Source organism: Somniosus microcephalus, chromosome 4 (assembly GCF_052327205.1).
Source record: "Somniosus microcephalus isolate GS21.2 chromosome 4, FLI_Smic_1.0, whole genome shotgun sequence".
NCBI lineage: Eukaryota > Metazoa > Chordata > Chondrichthyes > Squaliformes > Somniosidae > Somniosus > Somniosus microcephalus.
The window spans coordinates 239,167,122-239,190,566 of NC_140990.1; positions in this window are offsets into that span (position 1 = coordinate 239,167,122).

Sequence of the window (23,445 nt, forward strand, 5' to 3'; positions counted from 1 at the left end):
GGGGGAGGGAGGAATGGACAGCAAGCAGGTAGAAGAAAGAAAAGGAGATAAATAAGGTGGTGAAATTCCTCTTAACAAAATACTGGAGGATGCCTGGTTTTCTCCATAACTAATAATCTGCTGGTGATATTACATTTTCAGAAATTACACATTTCAGAGCTGAGCATTCTTAGATTTTTCGACAAAACAGGATTTTGTGCCCTCTGAAGCAGGCAGAGCAGTAAGAATTATAAAAAGGCAGCACATGGAGAGAAAAGAAATGGCACTCACAAACAAAATGAGAGATGTAAGAAGGACAGAGATCCAGACCAAGTGGAAAGGAAAGGACTCACATTTATAGAACGCCTTTCATGACCTCAGGACGTCCCAAGGCGCTTTACAGCCAATGAAGTACTGTACTTGGAAAGAGAGACCCACAGAATGGCTCAAAACGTGCTCTTATATTGTCCTTGTACTGCGGCTGTTGAAGCACAAATCTTGTGGAGCTGGAGGCAACTGAAAGCCTGGAGGTCTGGAAAACCTTTGTTTTTAAATTGATCTTCCTGACTGCTGCTGGGTTTCCTGCAGCCAGAAAACATCTGTTTTGTCACCTTTTGCTACTCTTTGTATCTCTCCCATTCGCTAGGATCTGTGCTATTTTTTGCATTTTTGTATGCTTTTTCTTTCAGTTTTATGCTGTCCCTTACCTCTTTAGTAGTCCAAGGCTTTTTTTTTGGCAAGTAGAACTCTTGCCCCTTAGGGGTATAAACTGGTTCTATATCACGTTAAATTCCTTTTTGAACACCTCCCACCAATCTTCTGTCATTCTTCAATCTTCTTCAATCACCCATTAGGAGATTTGCCCAGTTTACTGTGGACAGTCTCTGTCTCATCGCATTGAAGTCAGCCTTACCTAAATCTAAAATCTTAGTAGCTGTTTTGCGTATCTCCCTTTCAAACATAACATTGAACTCAATCATATTATGGCTGCTATTAGATAAATGTTCACGCACCATTAGACTATTAACTAAATCTGGCTCATTGCTCATTATTAAATCTAATATGGCATGCCCCCTTGTTCGTTCGAGGGCATATTGTTGTAGAAAACTATCCTGAACACACTCAAGAAATTTGCTACTTTTCTGACATGAGCTTGTTGACTTATCCAAATCTACATGGAAGTTAAACTCCCCCATTTAAACCACTCTGCTTTTACTATATGCTTGTCTAATCTTTGCATTAATACATTCTGCCACTTCACAGCTGCTACCAAGGGGCCTATACACAACTCCGACTGCTGTCTTAAATCCTTTTCTATTTCTTAATTCTACCCAAAGTCTCCACTGCCTGCTTACCTCTCGTTATATCATCTCTTATCATAGAAGTAATTTCATCCCTGATCACTAATGCTACTTCTCCCCCTCTACCAGATTCCCTATCCTTCCTGTAGACCTTACAACCTGGTATATTCAGATCCCAGTCCTGACCGTCTTGCAGCCATGTCTCAGTAATGGCTACCAAGTCAGACCCTCTAAGTTGGATTTGCGCCTGCGATTCATTCAGTTTGTTCCTTATACTCTGAGCATTTGTGTAAAGTATAATCACAACTAAAGAGCGGCGAGACATGCAATGGCAAGAAAGAAAAAAGATAGCCACAAAGAAAAATAGAAATAAAATGAGTGACAACATGAACAGAGACAGAGACTAACTGAATCAAGGTGGGATATTATCAGATTGTGTTTCTTGAAATTCTGTACGCATGCATTAAAACAGAACATCTGTATTATCTAAAAAGATGAGCAATTAAAAAAATGTGTGATTCTGAAGTGTGACCCACACTTCCCCTTGCACTATGAATGCACACTAGATGCAAGACCTTTTAATTTTATAGCTAGAAGTGGTGCCTTGCTATGGTGTAGATCACCAGTTATTAAAGGCTGCAAGGGTCTGCTAAATATGGACATCATCTTTAACTTTAGGAAAATGTAACTGAAAGACCATATTTGATGTAGTGACTGATAAGGGGGCTGCCAGAAGAGGAAGCTGTGGTCACTTTGACCGTTTTGCATCACATAAATCATGCTAAGGCACTGAAGGGTTCACTTTCATTTTCCCAACTGTCCGTTTTACAAAAAATGAGTTATGTGTGATTGTAATAAATGGTACAGTTATTGTACATTTTCAGCACTTTCTTAGGAACATAGGAACAGGAGCAGGCCATGTAGTCCCTTGAGCTTGTTCTGCCATTCAATGGGATCATGGCTGATCTGCAATCTGACTCCATATACCTGCCTTTGCCCCATATCCCTTAATACCTTTGGTTAACAAAAATCTATCAATCTCAGATTTAAAATTAACAATTGACCCAGCATCAACTCTAGTGTTTAGGCTATGTTCCCTAGTCCTAGATTCCCTATTTAAAGAAGCTGTACACAATATTGATCAACATACCAGTCACTGCACTCCAAAAATAATTTAATGGGCACCTGAATTAATACGGTGTTTTATGGGCTCGATTTTAATTCCAGGGCAGGAACATGGTAAAGTGAGTGGACAGCCCTTCCGGGAATGGGAGCTGGGTGGCTCTGCCGATTTTAACAGCCAGGCCTCATTGACATGCCACTTGCAACCAAAGTGGCCGGGAAGTCGATGGGATGCGGCTGCCCTGTCATTAAAATCGGCGGCAGGAGGCTGCCGCCATTAACCCAGGAGAACAGTCCCTAGCACAAGGTAAATACACCAGGAGGGAATCCTGTTTGGGGAACAGGGGAAATCCAGGCAGGGGATGCCCTAGGTTTCCTTGTGGGACCCACAGAAGCACTCCTGCTCCTCCTGACTCACAAGGAACCAAAGAAAAGGTTTAAAACTTACCTTGCAAGGTCTCTTCTGGCCCTGGCTGCTGTTCCCAACAGGTTTGGCCTAGCAGGAAGCCACCACTGCTGCATTGTTCAGTCCTCGGGTTGAACTGGAAGATCGGGCCCTGATGACACCAGTGGAACCTGATCTGCATACTTAAAGAGGACCTCGCCGGCTGGGTGTGGGTGTACTTGCCACCCGCAATTTAAAATTGCTGGGCGGGAAATGAGTGGGTAAGCCCCCACTCCATTTCACCTGCCCTCCCACCTGACTTCTGCCAGACGAACGGAGTTAAAATCGACCCCCAGGTATTTCTATTTTAAAAATTGCATGTAGACAGTAATTTAATTCTCAATTTACTTTTCTGATAACCAGAGAGGAAGATTCCCACAAGTTTATAAAGTAAAAAAAGTATTCAATTGGAAACCATTAGATGGACCACCGGAATAAATGAATACACCACTGACATGAATTAAAGAATAAGAAGGTGCCACTTGTGGCTGCATTTGGATTACACATTTTCCCAAATCCAAAACTAAGTGGGGTCGGGTTGTAGCTCAATTCTGGCTTCAACTGTAATGTTTGTTTGCCTGCTGTTGAAAATTCAATGAACACTGCAATAGCATTAATAAATGTGAGCCAGCTTCCTATGGAATTGTTCATGATAAGTTGGAGAATACGCTATTTTATAATGACAAGAGCATTGTATCATGTAATAAGCGATGTACAGTTATATTATAATAAGGCAATATTTACATCTTCTTAACCACTATCCTAATAGCTGTAAAGGAACTGCCTTGAGGAAAACTGCCTGGTACTCAGATGTGTTTAGCCTTGCCTGTCCCTTTAAGGTCACTAAGTGCACTCTCTGTGGGGAAGTGTTACAAATAAGCACATCATCAGATCAACTGGAGGATAATTTCTGTCTCTAAATTGGCAGCTGTTTGTAAATCCCTGGTACATTCTGAGGTCAATTAGAGGCTAATTGCTTTTACTGAGGGAAATGAAGATTGTTCAGTTGTATTTGGTTACTGTTTTATGAATATGATAATTGAGCAAATCAGATGAAATGTGACATACATTTTCAAGTGCAACACTTTGAAGTGTAATGGACATCCTAGATGCAAAACTCTTTTATATGTTAATGAATCTCCCATAGCATTGCTCACACAGACTCAAAGGATGCACGATAGCAAAATACTGCAGATGCTGGAAATCCGAAATAACAACAGAAAATGCTGGAAAAACTCAGCAGACCAGGCAACCTCCGTGGAGAGAAATTAGAGTCGACGTTTTGGGTCTAACCCTTTTTCAAAACTGGAAAGGAAATGAAATAGATCGAAAGGCAGGGCTGGGAGACAACAAAAGAAGTGAAGAGACCTGATCAAACATGAGAAGGGCACTGTTGTACGCTTTGTAACATGTAGTATGTTATCAGGACCACTCATTTATTGCGATTGAATAATTGAAATTGTATTTTTATTACAATATATTATAAGTTCAAATTATATTTTTATATACATATATTCATGGGAATTATAAATTAGTGTCCGTGGCAGTAATTTTAACTTTTATCGCCAAGTGAAAAATGGTTTAGTTCAAGGTGTAAAACAGGCATGCAAAATCACTATCACGTATTTTTTTCCTGCCAATAAAAGTTTAAATTACTCCCCTTGATTGTTCTTAAATGTTTGTCTATCTGCGTAATGTATTTTATCTTTTGGTTTAATAGTCCAGGAGCGAAAGGAAGATGCTCCAGGGTTCAGGAAGAGAGGAGACTTGTAGGAAGACTAAGGAGGGGGTAATATGTAGTTTTAGTAGCATTGAGAGGGTGATTTAGGAGTATGGGAGCATTGGTAGTGAGACGATGAGATATGGAAGAAGCAGAGAAGTTTTGGATGCTGAGAATATTGGGGGTGGGGTGTTCTTGGGTGTCACAGTAGGAGGAGAAATTCCAAAACATGACACCCAGATAACCAAAAACCCATTAGTCTTATACCAAAAGTTGGCAAAATAATGGAATTAATCATCAGAAACAAAATACAGAATTATCTGCATGAATATTATTTTGTGATTGGAGGCCAATGTGGTTTCAGAATGGAGAAATTCTGCCCTGCCAGCTTCTTAGATTTTTATGAGGAAATAACATCCCAAGTTGACAATTATAGAGTGACAATTATAGGGGACATCACCTTAAAATGAGAGCTAGATCATTCAGGGGTGATGTCAGGAAGCACTTCTTCACACAAAGGGTAGTGGAAATCTGGAACTCTCTCCATCAAAAAGCTATTGAGGCTGGGGGTCAAGTGAAAATTTCAAAACTCAGGTTGATAGATTTTTGTTAGGTAAGGGTATTAAAGGATGTGGAGCAAAGGCGGGTAAGTGGAAAAAGGACTACAACACTGTAGTAGTGACTCTCGGACCTACATTTTTCAAAACACATTGCTGTTGGCAGCATGGGATAGCTGAATTTACATTGAATAAAATACTAAGTGGAATAAATATTGCGCACTATTACAAGTTAAACTATGACTGCAAAAAAGAAAGAATTGCATTTATATAGCACCTTTTTAAGACCTCAAGACATCCCAAAGCATTTTACAGCCAATGAAGCACTTTCTTGTTGTAATCTATGACTGCAGGACAAGGGGGCATAAGTATAAACTGGTAAAGGATTGTACTCTTCCCACAAAGAGTAACTAAGATCTGCAATGGTCTTCAGTTAGGGTTGTGAAGAAAAAGGCCTGACATCATTCAAGAGGCATTTATACGCTATGATTGGGGTTTTATGGAAGGGTGAGCTAGATGGGCTCCCTCAGGAGTGAGTAGTAGTGTGTGAGTTCAAAGCATGTGTCCTAACATTTTAAGAATTGCTTAACAATATGAATTTAGGGAAACATAGGTGCCTCATTCTCTAGCCCAATTTTTGCGCCTTTACTGCGATATTACATTCAGTTGCACTCATTAGCATTAATTACATATATTAACACGTGAAAAGTGCTTTTTATCAAGCCGCTGAATTCAATGTTGCCAATAAATAGAGTCATAGAGTCATAGAGTCATAGAGTTTTTACAGCACAGAAAGAGGCCCTTCGGCCCATCGTGTCTGCGCCGCCCATCCATCCCTGTCCAGTCTAATCCCATTTTCCAGCATTTGGTCCATAGCCTTGTATGCAATGGCATTTCAAGTGCTCATCCAAATGCTTCTTGAATGTTGTGAGGGTTCCTGCCTCTACCGCCCTTTCAGGCAGTGAGTTCCACATTCCAACCACCCTCTGGGTGAAAAAGTTCCTCCTCAAATCCCCTCTAAATCTCCTGCCCCTTACCCTGAATCTATGCCCCCTTGTTATTGACCCCCCTACTAAGGGGAAAAGTTCCTCTTTATCTACCCTATCTATGCCCCTCATCATTTTGTACACCTCAATCAGGTCCCCCCTCAGCCTTCTTTGCTCCAAGGAAAACAACCCCAGTCTGTTTAGTCTTTCTTCATAGCTGAGGCGCTCCATCCCAGGTAACATCCTGGTGAATCTTCTCTGCACCCTCTCCAAAGCAATCACATCCTTCCTATAGTGAGGCGACCAGAACTGCACACAGTACTCCAGCTGTGGCCTCACCAGCGTTTTGTACAGCTCCATCATAACCTCCCTGCTCTTATATTCTATGCCTCAGCTAATGAAGGCAAGTATCCCATATGCCTTTTTAACCACCTTATCTACCTGTTCCGCTGCCTTCAGGGATCTATGTACATGTACACCAAGGTCCCTCTGACCCTCTGTACTTCCTAGGGTCCTACCACTCATTGTGTATTCCCTTGCCTTATTTGTCCGTCCAAAATGCATCACCTCGCACTTTTCAGGGTTAAATTCCATTTGCCACTTTTCCGCCCATCTGACCAACCCGTTTATATCGTCCTGTAGCCTGAGGCTTTCCTCCTCGCAATTTACCACCCCACCAATTTTCGTGTCATCTGCGAACTTACTGATCGTACCTTTTACATTCTCATCCAAATCATTTATGTAGATCACAAACAACAAGGGACCCAGCACCGATCCCTGAGGTACCCCACTGGACACAGGCTTCCAGTCACAAAAGCAACCTTCGACCATCACCCTCTGCCTCCTGCCACTCAGCCAGTTTAGGATCCAACGCGCCAAGGCACCCTGGATCCCATGGGCTCTTACCTTCTTGACCAGTCTCCTATGCGGGACTTTGTCAAAAGCTTTACTGAAGTCCATGTAAACCACATCCACAGCATTTCCCTCATCCACCCCCCTAGTCACCCCCTCGAAAAATTCAATCAGATTTGTCAGACATGATTTACCCTTGACAAAGCCATGCTGACTATCCCCGATTAATCCTTGCCTCTCCAAGTGGAGACTAATTTTGTCCCTCAGAATTTTTTCCAATAATTTCCCTACCACAGATGTTAGGCTCACTGGCCTGTAATTCCCTGGTTTATCCCTGCTACCCTTCTTGAATAATGGTACTACGTTAGCTGTTCTCCAGTCCTCTGGTACGTCCCCTGTGGCCAGAGAGGTTCTGAAAATTTGTGTCAGAGCCCTTGGAATCTCCTCCTTTGCCTCCCACAGCAGCCTGGGATACATCTCGTCCGGGCCTGGGGATTTATCCACTTTTTGGCCTGCTAAAACCGCTAGCACCTCCTCCCTCTCGATGCTAATATGTTCAAGTATGTCACAGTCCCCTTGCCCGATTTCTATGTCTGCATTGTCTTTCTCCATAGTGAACACAGATGCAAAAAATTCATTTAAAACCCCACCTACATCATCTGGCTCTACACACAGATTGCCACTTTGGTCCCTAATGGGCCCTACCCTTTCCCTGGTTATCCTCTTGCCCTTAATATACTTATAAAACATCTTAGGATTTTCCTTTATTTTGCTCGCCAGTGTTATTTCATGGCCCCTCCTCGCCCTCCTAATTTCTTTTTTAAGTATGCCCCTGCAATTTTTATACTCCTCTAGGGCTTCTTCCGTCTTTAGTCTTTTGTAACTGCCAAAAGCCCCCCTTTTATTTCTAATGCATTTTTGTATATCCCTTGTCATCCAAGGTTCCCTTTGCTTGTTGGTCCCACCCTTGACCTTTACAGGAACATGTTGGCGTTGTACTCTCTCTATTTCCCTTCTGAAAGTCTCCCACTGTTTTGATGTGGATTTTCCTATAAGTAGCTGCTCCCAGTCCACTTTGGCCAGATCCTGCCTTATCATATTAAAATCGGCCTTCCCCCAATTTAGAACCCTTATTTCCGGGCCGTCTTTGTCTTTTTCCATGACCACCTTAAATCTCACCGAATTATGGTCGCTGTCGCCAAAATGCTCTCCTACTGACACTTCCACCACTTGCCCGGCTACATTCCCCAGAATTAGGTCCAGTGCCGCCCCCTCTCTTGTAGGACTTTCTACATGTTGGCTCAAAAAGCTCTCCTGGATGCACTTTAAGAATTCTGCACCCTCTAAGCCTTTCACACTCTGACTATCCCAATTTATATTGGGGAAGTTGAAATCCCCCACTATTATTACCCTATTATTTTCGCACTTTTCTGAGATTTGCCTACATATCTGTTCCTCTATCTCCCCCTGACTGTTTGGGGGCCTATAGTACACTCCCAGCAAAGTGCTTGCCCCCTTTTTGTTTTTAAGTTCTACCCATATGGCCTCATTAGAGGAACCTGCTAATATATCATCCCTCCTTACAGCAGTAATTGACTCCTTAATTAATATTGCAACACCCCCTCCCCTTTTACACCCCCCTCTGTCTCGCCTGAAGATTCTATACCCTGGAATATTGAGCTGCCAGTCCTGACCCTCCCTCAACCATGTCTCCGTGATAGCAACAATATCGTACTCCCATGTGTTCAACAACAACTTCAGTTCATCCACCTTATTTGCAAGAGTCCTTGCATTAAAATAAATGCCTTCCAGCCCTGCCATATTCTCTTTTGCCTTCACATATTTGCTCTGCCTTCCCAGCTGACTTGTTTTTCCCTCTGTATTTGGCTGTAAATCACCCCCTACTATAGCTCCACTCTGTACCCCATCCCCCTGCCAAGTTAGTTTAAACCCCCCCCCCAGCAGTGCTAGCAAACCTCCCCGCAAGGATATTGGTTCCCCTCTGGTTCAGGTGTAAACCGTCCGACTTGTACAAGTCCCACCTTTCCCAGAAGCAGACCCAGCGATCCAGGAATCTAAAGCCCTCCCCCCTGCACCATCCCTTTAGCCACGCATTCATCTGTTCTATCTTCCTATTCCTATACTCACTAGCACGTGGCACCGGGAGTAACCCAGAGATTACAACCCTTGAGGTCCTGCTCTTTAATCCTTCACCTAGCTCCCTAAATTCTTGCTGCAGGACCTCATCCCTCTTTTTACCTATGTCGTTGGTACCAATGTGGACCACGACCACTGGCTGTTCACCCTCCCCCTCCAGAATGCCCTGCAGCCGCTCAGTGACATCCTTGACCCTGGCACCAGGGAGGCAACAAACCATCCTGGATTCACGTCTACGGCCACAGAAACGCCTATCTGTTCCCCTTACTATAGAATCCCCTACCACTATTGCTCTCCCACTCTTTTTCCCCCTTCCTGGGCAGCAGGAGCACCCCCAGTGCCAGGAAGTTGGCTGCTGCTGCCTTCCCCTGGTGAGTCATCCCCCTCAACAGTATCCAACTTGGTATACCTGTTTGAAAGGGGGATGTCTGCAGGGGTTCCCTGCACTACCTGCCTGCCTTTGTTGCTCCGCCTGATGGTCACCCCCTGTGCTGCCCTACCCTGAGGCGTGAACAACTCGCTAAACGTGCTATCCACGAGCCTCTCAGCATCGCGCATGCTCCAAAATTCATCCACCCGCAGCTCGAGCGCCGCAATGCGGTCTACAAGTAGCTGCAGCTGGATGCATTTCCCGCACACATGGTCATCAGGGACACTGGCAGCATCCCTGACTTCCCACATGGAGCAAGAGGAGCAGAACACGGGTCTGAGCTCTCCTGCCATGACTTACTCCTTTAATTAATTAAAAAATTTATTCAATACCCCAGTTACAGGTATACTCTAGGGCGCTTTATTTACCAACTATCCCCACTACACCACAGAAATTTAACACCACAGAATTCAAGCTTGTATTGAAAAAAGAGAAATACTCACCAACCAATCACCTACCTGCTCCCTGGTGACATCACACACTGATTACTTTTTACCTTTCTCCCCGCTGCTGAGTTAGTAGGCCTCGCTGGTGCCTCCGGTTTTTGTACCGGGCTCCTCACCACGCTGCTCCCTGCTCCGACTGCTCTGGCCTCGCTGGTGCCTCCGGTTTTTATACCGGGCTCCTCACCACGCTGCTCCCTGCTCCGAGTGCTCTGGCCTCGCTGGTGCCTCCGGTTTTTATACCGGGCTCCTCACCACGCTGCTCCCTGCTCCGAGTGCTCTGGCCTCGCTGGTGCCTCCGGTTTTTATACCGGGCTCCTCACCACGCTGCTCCCTGCTCCGAGTGCTCTGGCCTCGCTGGTGCCTCCGGTTTTTATACCGGGCTCCTCACCACGCTGCTCCCTGCTCCGAGTGCTCTGGCCTCGCTGGTGCCTCCGGTTTTTATACCGGGCTCCTCACCACGCTGCTCCCTGCTCCGAGTGCTCTGGCCTCGCTGGTGCCTCCGGTTTTTATACCGGGCTCCTCACCACGCTGCTCCCTGCTCCGAGTGCTCTGGCCTCGCTGGTGCCTCCGGTTTTTATACCGGGCTCCTCACCACGCTGCTCCCTGCTCCGAGTGCTCTGGCCTCGCTGGTGCCTCCGGTTTTTATACCGGGCTCCTCACCTAATCTCTGATTAACTGCAGTGCCTCACCAATGGCAGCAATTTAAGCTTGGGTGGCAAGTGAAGACAGTTATCACCACATATTTGTGAGCCTTAGTGTCGAGAAATTAGAATATTATCCATTTGCCACACATTTGATTACATTTTTTGTACATATTTTTAGTTGTTAAAAGCAGCAGAAATCTTAAGAAGAATGAGTCTAAGAAAAAATCTGGTGGGGCTTTTTTCTAGTATCTATTGTATTCTAGTAATAGCAGAAACTGATAATTGAAAAATGTAAACATAGTCAATATATCTGTATCACAATCTTTGTGCTGTAATTAAATCTACGTATCAAAAAATAGACTTACTGAAGTGCGGGCAACAAAAGTCCCACCAGCAAAGCACAATCTATCACTGATTCTAATCGAGATTTTCTGCTTAATGGTACTCAAAATGGTACCATTCTGGTTACACAGAGACCCACCCACCACTGAAAAATAGCAAAGCTCCAGTGGTGGTGCTTGCTGCACCACATTAGAAGGGGTTCGCTCATCCCTTCCTCTCCATGTTAGGGCAGAAATGCTGCTTTACCACAATGAGGGTAGAGGGGATAAAGTAAGTAACGGTAAAGTAAGTTCCAGGCCAGCTCTTTGTGGGTTGTTGAAATCTTCTTCCCATTCCTGGAAAAGAGAACGTCCTTCCTTGCTCTGAACTCTTCAGAGAATTTGGGGGTAGCCTTGTGACTAAGTTAATAGAATCAGCTCATTGCAGCAGCATTAATCAGCAATCTGGCAAAAGTCAAAGCAGCTTCCCTTTAAGAGATGCCTACATGCTTTAAATAGGTCTTGTGAGGGCAGCCAGAAATCCTGCCCTGCAAATGGCCAGATGGCCCGGTCTCAACGCGAAGAGGTGAGCAGCCTGCCAATCTTATTATAAAAAATCCCAACATTTAAAGTCTGCTGGGCCTCACGCTGCTGACATAGAGTGAATTTATCGCCCGCTTGAATCCTGCTTTCTGTTAAAATTCCCCCTGTGGACTTGAAGCACACTGTCCGGTCCAGTTCGAAAATGGTTGAGAAGCACCCAACCACAACGTGGTCAGTTGAATCCTGGTTGGCACCCTAAAGGGTTGGCGATGATGTGATTTATTGGAGCACCTGTTGTCCACTCTAACCTCCAGCGAGTTGGTAAGGAAAAGTCAAAGGAATCAGGAAAGTTTGACCATGTTACGTGTCTCAAAGACAGCCATGCTCTTGATGGATAGAATAAGTCAGGGCGAATTAGCAACATGATTTTGTCACAAAGTCTCTTCACCAACTGTTACAGCTTCTGAGCAATTATGATGTGGGGGAGCTAGGTTGCAGAGGACTGTTAGCCATGGTGGGGGGGGAGGGGCGGGGGCTATAAGCCACAATGTGCCTGACACAAGATCCATATTAGCATGCAGTTGAGTATCCACCAGTTTAGTGTGTGGTGAGTGAGCCTAAATGGACTGCAATGTTCCACAACTGAATAGCAGAGTGCGAGAACAGATGAGCGTAAAGTGGAGGGATTTGCTCCCCAGGTACTACTGGTTCATTAATGTCCTTCAGCGAATGAAATCTGCCGTCCTTATATGTTCTGGCCTGGATATGACTCCAGTCCCACACCAATGTGGTTGACTCTTAACTGCCCTCTGAAGTGGCCTAGCAAGTCACTCAGTTGTATCAAACCACTAAGATGGTCCACCACCATCTTCTCAGGGAAACTAGGGATGGTCAATAAATGCCTGCCTTGCCAGCCACCCCCACATCCCGAGAATGAAAAAAAAAGTTGTAGTGTATGTACCTTTAAGAGAGAACTACTTTTACAGCTCCTGTATACTGTAGTACCGGCAGTGACCACCCCTGTATATAAGCCTTGAGCATGCCTCTGTACTGCCAGTCTTGAGACTACCCTACTCCAGTAAACACCTGTTGATTGTTAAGTTACAGCCTCCGTGTAGTTATTGGAAAACATCATACTCTAAGAATCACGGATCCAACAGTGGCGACGAGGTCGATTCGAATCTACCTGCAACTCTGCATTTCCCTTCAAGGATTTGCTCCGGGAGGGCGGTGGAAGAAAGTCGAGGCCAGAAGCATGGGCGTCGACCACGAGCAACCGCCCAGTCGTCCGGCAGAGAGTGAACATCGCAGGGGAGGCTGTTGAGAGCCGGGCTTGGTTCCCCAGCCACGATGATCCAGCAACAGACTGGCAACAGGTACAGCGCAGACCCTTCCCGGACAGCGGCGGCTGGAGCTGACTGACGGCAGAGAAAAAGCCGAGCAGCGTCGACGGGGTAAGAGAGAGGGTGAAGCGCACAGGGCGCGGCCAGGGGTTGAAAACCGAGCAGCGTCGAGGAAAAACAAAAACAGAGAGAGAGAGGGTAAAGCAGCAGCCGGGTTCAGGACCGAGTGGCGGAAACGGGAGAGGCACACAGGAGAACGCGCAGAGCACAGCCAGGGCTGAAGGGCTGAACAGCGTCCGCGGGGAGAAGAAGGGAGAGCGCGGGAGACACCATTGAGCCGCGGAGAAGAAGGGAGAGCGCAGGAGACGCCATCTTTAGAAGCCGCAGCGGAGAAGAAGGGCGAGCGCGGGAAGAAAGGAAAGCGCGGGAGATGCCATTTTGTGCCAGCGGAGAAGAAGGGAGAGCACGGGAGACGCCATTTTTGACAGTTAAATCACACCCAGGGATGCCGAAGAGTGGCAGTATCTCTGCGTTCGACAATGAAGTCGAAGATTGGGCGACATATGTGGAATGCATTGAGGTGTACTGCAGGGCGAATGAAGTGCCAGATGCTAGGAAAGCATTGGTTTTGTTAAATTCCATGGGTGCAAAAACTTATGGCTTACTGCGAAACCTAATAACCCCAGCGAAGCCCGTGGATAAGAATTTCGGAAGCATAGTAGAAATCCTACAGGACCACTTAAACCCCACACCGCTGCTGATAGCAGAAAGATTTAAGTTCCACAAACGGAACCAGCATAAAGACGAAAGTAATGCTGAGTACTTAACGGAACTGCGCAAGCTATCGAAACACTGCCAGTTTGGAGTGGGACTAGCAGATACGTTAAGGGACAAGTTTGTGTGTGGACTTCAAAGTGAAGGAACCCAGAAACGGCTTCTATCAGAAAAGGATCTTACACTGGACAAGGCTTTCAGCATGGCAGTATCACACGAAGCAGCCGCAAGGGGCGCTGCAGAGATACAATGGAGACCGCAAGAATATGGCACCAATGAAATGTCCTATGGAACAGGGAAGTGTTATCGCTGCGGCAGAACAACACACGACCAGAAGGATTGTTGGTTCAAGGACCAAGTGTGCAGACAGTGTGGAAAAGCAGGACACATAGCAAGAGTCTGCAGGTCAGGGAAGAAAACCAACAGCAAGAAATCTCCACAGGAGAAGTACAAAAAGGTACATAAGGTGATGGACAGTAGTTCACACGAACAGAAAAGTGATACAGACTCCGGAAGCAAGGAGCTGGGTTGTCTGAAACTACATAAGGTAACCAAAATGGAGGATCACCAGACTATCTGGGTCACACTCAAGATAGACGGAGTCCAAGTGAAAATGGAATTGGACACAGGATCAGCCCTAACAGTCATAAACCAAAGGGACTACAAGCGGCTATTTTCACATATACCCTTGAAAGCTACAGAGATTGTCTTGAAGACGTACACGGGGCAAAAAGTCTACCCCAAAGGAAAAATAAGGGTGAAAGTGATATACAAAGGCCAGGAAATACCTAAAATGGACCTATATGTATTGCCAGATGGAGGACCACCACTACTAGGATTTGAATGGATCCGGAAGATACAATTAGATTGGCATTCCTTACAGGCACTGAAGGTTGAGGCCAAAAAGGATGACGACGTCACACCTGGACGACTGTCAAAAATGCTAACTGACGCAAAAGAAGTGTTCCAGGAGGGACTCGGAACACTAAAAGGCATAACAGCAATGATTAAAATAGAGGAAAATGCAAGCCCAAAGTTTCTTAAGGCCAGACCAGTGCCTTATGCGATCAGACCAGCCGTCGAAGCAGAGCTGGAAGGGTTGGAACGTTCAGGAGTACTGTCCAAAGTAGACTGGAGCGAGTGGGCTACACCCATCGTTCCTGTAATGAAGAGGTCGTTGAGTAATACGCCTGGGGAACCAAAGAAGGTCCGCATCTGTGGGGATTTTAAGGTGACAGTGAACCCAGTCCTTCACACGGTACAATATCCACTTCCACGGATTGAGGATATTTTCGCCTCGCTATCTGGAGGTAAACGCTTCACCAAAATTGATCTAGCCCAGGCGTACTTGCAAATGGAGGTAGAAGAAGCCTCGAAACAATACCTCACGATCAACACTCATAAAGGTCTCTACCAATACAACCGGCTGGTGTTCGGGGTAGCATCGGCTCCGGCTATTTGGCAAAGGGCGATGGATCAAGTCCTGCAAGGGATTCCAGGGACCCAGTGTTATTTGGACGACATCCTGGTCATGGGCGAAAATGACAGTGATCACCTCGCCAACCTGGAGAAGGTGCTCAGTAGATTAAAGGAATATGGGCTACGAGCTAATCGCCACAAGTGCGAGTTTTTCCAGAAGCAGATCTCGTATTGTGGCCATGTTATTGATGAAGAGGGGTTACATAAGTCCCCTGAAAAGATTGAGGCAGTAGTCAAGGCTCCAGCACCGGAAAATGTGTCACAACTGAGGGCGTTCCTCGGGCTGGTGAACTACTATCATAAGTTCTTACCAAATTTGTCTACAGTATTACACCCACTGAACACCCTACTGCAAACAGGGGTACCATGGAAGTGGAATGACGAACATAAACGAGCTTTCCAGAAGTGCAAAGAATTGATCACATCAAAAGAGGTGTTGGCCCATTTCAACCCAGCGCTACCAATGCGTTTGGCATGTGATGCATCACCCTATGGTATTGGAGCGGTGCTGTTGCACAAATTCCCAGATGGGTTGGAGAGGCCAGTAGCCTTTGCGTCTCGGTCACTAACCTCAGCCGAGTGCAACTATGCCCAGATTGACAGGGAGGCCCTCAGCCTAGTATGGGGAGTAAAAAAATTCAACCACTATCTGCATGGGCAGTAGTTCACCTTGCTGACTGACCACCAACCACTTGTCTCCATCTTTAATCCAAAGAAGGGCGTTCCGGTGATGACTGCAGAACGGTTACAAAGATGGTCCCTTTTTCTAGGGGCGAACCAATATGAAATAGAATATAAAGGCACAAAACAGCATGGAAACGCTGATGGGCTATCACGCCTGCCACTGCCTACTGTGGAGGAAGCACCAGCAGTGGACCCTATCGAGATATTTTATTCGTCAATAATTGAACGATTGCCAGTAACTAACGCGGATATAGAGAAGGAGACCCGCAATGATCCGACACTGTCTCGGGTATATGATTTGACGGTGAGGGGATGGCCAACACATGGCGACTCACTGTTGCCAGCATTCTCATCCAGAAGAGAACAGCTGTCAGTATGTCAGGGGACAGTGATGTGTGGATCCCGAGTGGTAATTCCACCCAAGTTAAGGGAGAGAGTGCTAAATGAGCTTCACGAAGGTCATCTGGGAGGGGTGAAAATGAAAAGCCTTGCTAGGGCTTATGTGTGGTGGCCGGGGATCGATCAACAAATCGAGGACCTAACCAAGAGCTGCTCAGGATGCCAGAAGGTCCAAAATGCACCACCACATGCCCCTCTACACCCATGGGAGTGGCCCTCCTCTCCATGGCAACGGGTGCATATTGATTTTGCTGGTCCATTCATGGACTCAATGTTCTTAATAGCAGTGGATGCTCACTCGAAATGGCCTGAGGTGATAAATATGTCCTCAACCACTACAGAGAAAACGATTGCAGTCCTACGGACCATATTTGCCAGAAATGGTTTGCCAGAGCAGATTTGCTCTGATAATGGACCACAGTTTGTGTCCGAAGAGTTTCAGAAATTTATGAGAAGGAATGGGGTAAGGCATTACACATCCGCCCCGTATCATCCAGCCACAAATGGATTGGCTGAGAGGTTCGTACAAACCTTTAAAAAGGCGATAAAGGCCATGTGCAATGATGAAATTCCACTACAGCATAAGGTGGACAATTTCCTGTTAGCTTACAGAAATGCGACACATGCAGTTACCAACCAGACCCCGGCCATGATGTTCTTTAACCGAAGGTTGAGATCTCGTCTGGATTTGCTCAGACCAAATGTGCGAAGAAATGTTGAGGATAAACAATTCCAGCACATCAATGAGAAGCCGACAAGGAGCTTCAATGTAGTCTTGGCCCGTGACTACCGAACAGAGAAATGGCAAACCGGAACGATATGCACATGGCAGGGGCCATTAATGTACACAGTGGATGTCGGGGAGAACATTGTGAGATGCCACGTCGATCAGATCTTAGCATCACAGGAACGAGTCAACCCCATGTCTCGCGTACCTGGGGATGAACCCGACATACCGGTAGCATCTACCTCAGAAACAGTAGCAGTGGAAACTGATGAACTAACCGATGAAAGGGGGCCAGAATCGCCTCCGCACCAAGAACAAGAACCTCAGGAAAGGCGCTATCCAGAAAGGATCAGGAAGCCGCCCCAAAGACTGAGGCCTAGAAATTCAGTTAGGGGCGCCCAGCTCGCCTGGGCGCCGGAATTACCGCTGCGCGCGGAGCCACTTGCGCCAGCGGGAAATTCAGTTTCAGCGCCCCAAGTGGAAGCCGGCCGCTAAACAAGGGTTTCGGCGCCCCACTTGGGGCGCTGAAACTGAATATCGGCGTGTAAAGTGCCGCAGCGCCACCCGCTGCGGCACGGCAGCCTGCGGTACTGCAGGCCTTCCTCTCATTCTTAAGGGGAAGGTGCCTGCAACAGCGCGATCCCCGCTCGCGAGTGCCGGCAAATGAGCCCGGCACCAAAGAGAAGTGCCGGGCTCTCTGGAAACAGCCGGCAATGCCGCGGGGGGGTGGTGTAGGAGGCCGGGGAAGGAGGTGAGGGCAGGCGGCCGCCAAAAAAGCGGCCTGCCGCACCTCCACCTTAACTCGCCCCACTACCGGCACAGGTAGGCCCCGTGTACTGGTCGCTGTTTGCGGCCGGCGCGAGGGAGGCGGCAGCAACCAAATATGGCCAGCGGGGCGATAGCGGGGCGCTGCGCACACCAATGACATCATCGGTGGCGGCGCAGCGCTACTGGCTAACGCCGCCATTAGCGCCCCGCTAAATATCGCGGTAGGTTTGCACAGTGGCGCAAAAGCCCTCTTTGGGCGCAAACTGGTGGCGCAGACCACTGAATTTCTAGCCCTGAATCTATAAATGGACTATTTCTGTTTAATGTGCATGTTAAAGTGTTAATTGTTATTTGAATATTATGGGTACTGCTAATCTAAAAGGGGAGGAATTGTAGTGTATGTACCTTTAAGAGAGAACTTCTTTTACAGCTCCTGTATACTGTAGCACTGGCAGTGACCACCCCTGTATATAAGCCTTGAGCATGCCTCTGTACTGCCAGTCTTGAGACTACCCTACTCCAGTAAACACCTGGTGATTGTTAAGTTACAGCCTCCGTGTAGTTATTGGAAAACATCATACTCTAAGAATCACGGATCCAACAAAAGTCAGCATAGGTTATGCATTCAAACTCTGGAGGGGGCTTGAATCCACAATGTTCCAACCCACAGGCAAAAGTGGCATCAAGTGAGCTAAACTGACACATTTGAAATATATAGGTGAAGAATAAAGATCTGACATATATGGAAACTATCCCTCTGTCATATTATTGATAGATCAGTCAGGAAAGTGATTTAAACTAGTCTCTTAATTCAAAGTTGCTTCATTCAAATGATCTGATAGTTTGACCATTTTAAGTACTAAATTCCCATCTTGCTGTGTTATTTGTATTGCTTAATGCAAATTATTAGATAATTCAAACTTTTTAGCTGTAAAAATTACTTAAATTGTCAGACTTGGACTGTATTTTTGGAACACCTTACTCACATTGACTGTCTATAATTGAAGGAATTAAATTATACTACTGTATAGCTACTATGGTAATACTTTTGTCACACTCAGAAGCAAATTCTGCTTCCTTCCTTTTATTAAATGAATTTGGAAATTTAGTGTATTTTTCAATAGAGATAATCTTCATTATGCTAGTTATTTTTCCTCAGTTGAACATGCGAGAAATTGTTGTCTTAGTTCTTTATTGAGATATATATATATAACATTTTGAGAAGTAAACACCTCGCTGATAGCTGACATGTCACTGCTCTATTGCACACACCCTTTTAAGTAACACTGTCAACAAAATTCAACTTTCCAATGGGTGTTGTTTGACAGCTAGTCATTTTAGTTAAAAGATTGAGGTTTCACAACAGACTCAATATATAAGATGATGCTCACCCCTGCTAATTACTGAACCAGGAACTAACACTTGAATGCATCCAAAATGTGTTCACACGATGTTAAGAAACTGACAGTGTACTTTATAAAAGTTTAAGAATTTGCAAAACAGAACTCTAGATTATCTTTATTTTTGGAATAGTATTAGTGAAAAATTCAAAGCTGTAAAATGGGTACAACATGCCTAGTGGTTACGGTACTGGACTAGCAACTCAGAGGTCCTGAACTCAAATCCCACCATGGCATGTTGTGAAATTGAATTTAATAAGTCTGGTAATTTGTGGTCCAACACAAGGAAAGTAATCATGAAAACTTTTAGATTGGTATAAAAACCCAATTTGTTCACTATTTTCCTTCAGGGAATGGAGTCAGTTCCAGTCCCACTGCCAACCAGTTGTAAACAATCACGAAAAGGTTCAGTTAGAGGAAGAAAACTGAGCAGCCAGGCATCATGTCAGGATAAGACCAAGGCAATCTCAGCAGAGTCCTCCTTAATAATATCTGGGACAGCTGTCCCACAGATTCGTAAAGCAACAGACTGACATAATCATATTTGCTGAATCATATCTATCATATGAATCATATCTGAATCATAACATCCCAGACTCCTCCAGCACTTAAGAACATAAGAACATAAGAAATAGGAGCAGAAGTAGGCCATTCAGCCCCTCGAGCCTGCTCCTCCATTCAGTAAGATCATGGCTCATCTTCTACCTCAACTCCACTTTCCTGTACTATCCTCATATCTCTTGATTCCCTTAATATCCAAAAATCTACACAATATTCCAGGTGTGGTCTCACCAGGCCCTTGTAATAAAGGCCAACATACCATTTGCTTTCTTAATTGCTTGCTGTACCTGCATGCTAACTTTCAGTGATTCGTGTACAAGGACACCCAGGTCCCTCTGAACACCAACATTTCCCAATCTCTCACCATTTAAAAATACTCTGCTTTTCTATTTTTCATACCAAAGTGGATAACTTCACATTTCTCCACATTATATTCCATTTGCCAAATTCTTGCCCATTCACTTAGCTTGCCCATATCCCCTTGAAGCCTCTTTGCATCCTCCTCACAACTTACATTCCCACCCAGCTTTGTATCATCAGCAAACTTGGATATATTACCTTTGGTCCCCTCATCCAAATCATTGATATAGATTGTGAATAGCTGAGGCCCAAGCACTCATCCTTGCAGTACCCCACTTATTACAGCCTGCCAACCCGAAAATGATCTGTTTATTCCTACTCCCTGTTTTCTGTCCATTAACCAATCCCCAATCCATGCTACTGTATTACCCCCAATCCCATGAGCCCTAATTTTGTTTAATAACCTCTTATGTGGCACCTGATCAAATGCCTTCTGAAAATCCAAATACACCACATCCACTGGTTCTCCCTTATATATTCTGCTAGTTACAACCTCAAAAAATGCTAACAGATTCATCAAACATGATTTCCCTTTCATAAATCTGTGTTTACTCTGCCCAATCCTATTATTATTTTCTAAGTGCCCTGTTACCACGTCCTTAATAATAGATTCTAGCATTTTCCCTACTACTGATATCAGGCTAACTGGCCTGTTGTTCCCCATTTTCTCTCTCCCTCCTTTCTTAAATAGTGGGGTTACATTAGTCCTTCTCTATCTGTTGATATTCTTTGGCTCACTGGCAGAACAACACAAATTGCATTAACATAACGTCTATGATGTAGTAAAATGTCCCAAGGCGCTTCACAGTAGCATTATCAGACAAAATTTGACACCAAGCCACATAAGGAGATATTAGACTAGGTGAAAAAAAGCTTGGTCAACTAGGTAGGTTTTAAGGAGCATCTTAGAGGAGGAGAGAAGTTTAGGGAGGGAATTCCACAGCTTAGGGCCTAGACATCTGAAGGTACAGCCACCAATGGTGGGGTGAAGGAAATCAGGGTTACACAAGAGGCCAGAATTGGAGGAAAGCAGAGTTACCGGAGTGTTGTAGGACTGCAGGAGGTTACACTAGTACTCCTGGACAGGATGTGAGAAAAGCTTGCTGTTTGAAAGGCAATATCCCTCTCACCAGTGGCCTTCAACCTATCTCTCATTCTGTCACAATCTTTCTTGTCTTTTCCATTTTATCATTGTCACTTGATCAGCCTTCCTTTGAACTTTAGCAAAATACTGCAGATGCTGGAAATCTGAAATAACAACAGAAAACGCTGGAAAAACTCAGCAGGCCAGGCAACATCCGTGGAGAGAGAAATAGAGTCAACGTTTCAGGTCAAAACCCTTTGTCAAGACTGGAAAAGCACAGGAAATGAAACAGATTAAAAGGCCAAGCTGGGAGAGAACAAAAGAGAAGTGAAGAAACATTAAGAGGTATTCAAAACGAGACGAGATGGTGATAGGACTAGTGGAGACAAAAGACGGCACTAGATTAGGTGTGAAATGTGCTGGCAGAATGGGAGACAGCTGCCATGTGGGAGAGAAATAAAGGGGGGGAGGGCCAAAACAAAGGTGTGGATAAAAAATATAAGTAAAAATGTAATGGGGGCCGAGGTTATGATCTGAAATTGTTGAACTCGATATTGAGTCTGGAAGGCTGTAAAGTGTCTAATCGGAAGATGAGGTGCTGTTCCTCGAGCTTACGCTGAGCTTCCGTGGAACAATGCAAGAGCCCGAGTACGGTGAGGTCTGAGTGGGAATGGGGTGGTGAATTAAAATAACAGGCGACCGGAAGATCGGGGTCATCCTTACAGACTGAACGGAGGTGTTCCGCAAAGCGGTCACCCAATCTGCATTTAGTCTCCCCAATGTAGAGGAGACCACATCGTGAGCAGCGAATACAGTATACTAGATTGCAAGAAGTGCAAGTAAATCGCTGTTTTACCTGGAAGGGGTGTTTGGGGCCCTGGACAGTGGGAAGGGGGGAGGTATAAGGGCAGGTGTTGCAACTCCTGCGCTTGCACAGGAAGGTGCCAGGTGAAGGGGAAGTGGTGCTGGGGATGATAGAGGAGTGGACTAGGGTGTCTCGGAGGGAGCGGTCCCTACGGAATGCTGAAAGGGGAGGGGAGGGGAAGATGCGTTTGGTGGTGGCCTGTTCTTGCCCCACGGAACTTATCTCTTCCTATCTCGACTCTACCTTTTCTCCCCGTGTCCAGTCTCTTCCCACCTACGTCTGCGACTCTTCCGATGCCCTCTGCCACTTTAACAGTTTCCAGTTTCCTGGCCCCAACCGCCTCCTTTTCACCATGGATGTACAATCCCTCTACACCTCCATCCCCCACCAGGATGGCCTGAGGGCGCTCCGCTTCTTCCTTGAACAGAGGCCCGACCAGTCCCCATCCACCACCACCCTCCTCTGCCTGGCTGAACTTGTTCTCACGTTGAACAACTTCTCCTTTGACTCCACTCATTTCCTCCAAATCAAAGGTGTTGCTATGGGTACCCGCATGGGTCCTAGCTATGCCTGCCTTTTCGTGGGATATGTGGAACACTCTTTGTTCCAGTCCTACTCGGGTCCCCTCCCTCACCTCTTTTTCCGGTACATTGATGATTGTATCGGTGCCGTTTCCTGCTCTCGCCCTGAACTAGACAATTTCATTCACTTTGCCTCCAATTTCCACCCTTCCCTCACCTTCACATGGTCCATCTCCGACTCTTCCCTTCCCTTCCTTGACTTCTCCGTCCCCATCTCTGGGGATAGGTTATTGACCAACATTCACTACAAGCCCACTGACTCCCACAGCTACCTGGACTACACTTCCTCCCACCCCGCCTCCTGTAAGGACTCTATTCCATTCTCCCAGTTTCTCCGTCTCCGCCGCATCTGCTCCGACGATGCCACCTTCCACACTAGTGCTTCCGACATGTCTTCCTTTTTCCTCAACCAAGGATTCCCCTCTACCGTAGTTGACATGGCCCTCGACCGTGTCCGTTCTATCTCCCGCACTTCTGCCCTCACCCCTGCCCCTCCCTCTCAGAACCACGATAGGGTTCCCTTTGTCCTCACCTTTCACCCCACCAGCCTCCACATTCAACGGATCATCCTCCGCCATTTCCGCCACCTCCAACGTGATCCCACCACCAAACGCATCTTCCCCTCCCCTCCCCTTTCAGCATTCCGTAGGGACCACTCCCTCCGAGACACCCTAGACCACTCCTCTATCACCCCCAGCACCCCTTCCCCTTCGCCCGATACCTTCCCGTACAAGCGCAGGAGATGCAACACCTGCCCTTATACCTCCCCCCTTCCCACTGTCCAGGGCCCCAAACACCCCTTCCAGGTGAAACAGCGATTTACTTGTACTTCTTGCAATCTAGTACACTGTATTCGCTGCTCACGATGTGGTCTTCTCTACATTGGAGCGACCAAACACAGATTGGGTGACTGCTTTG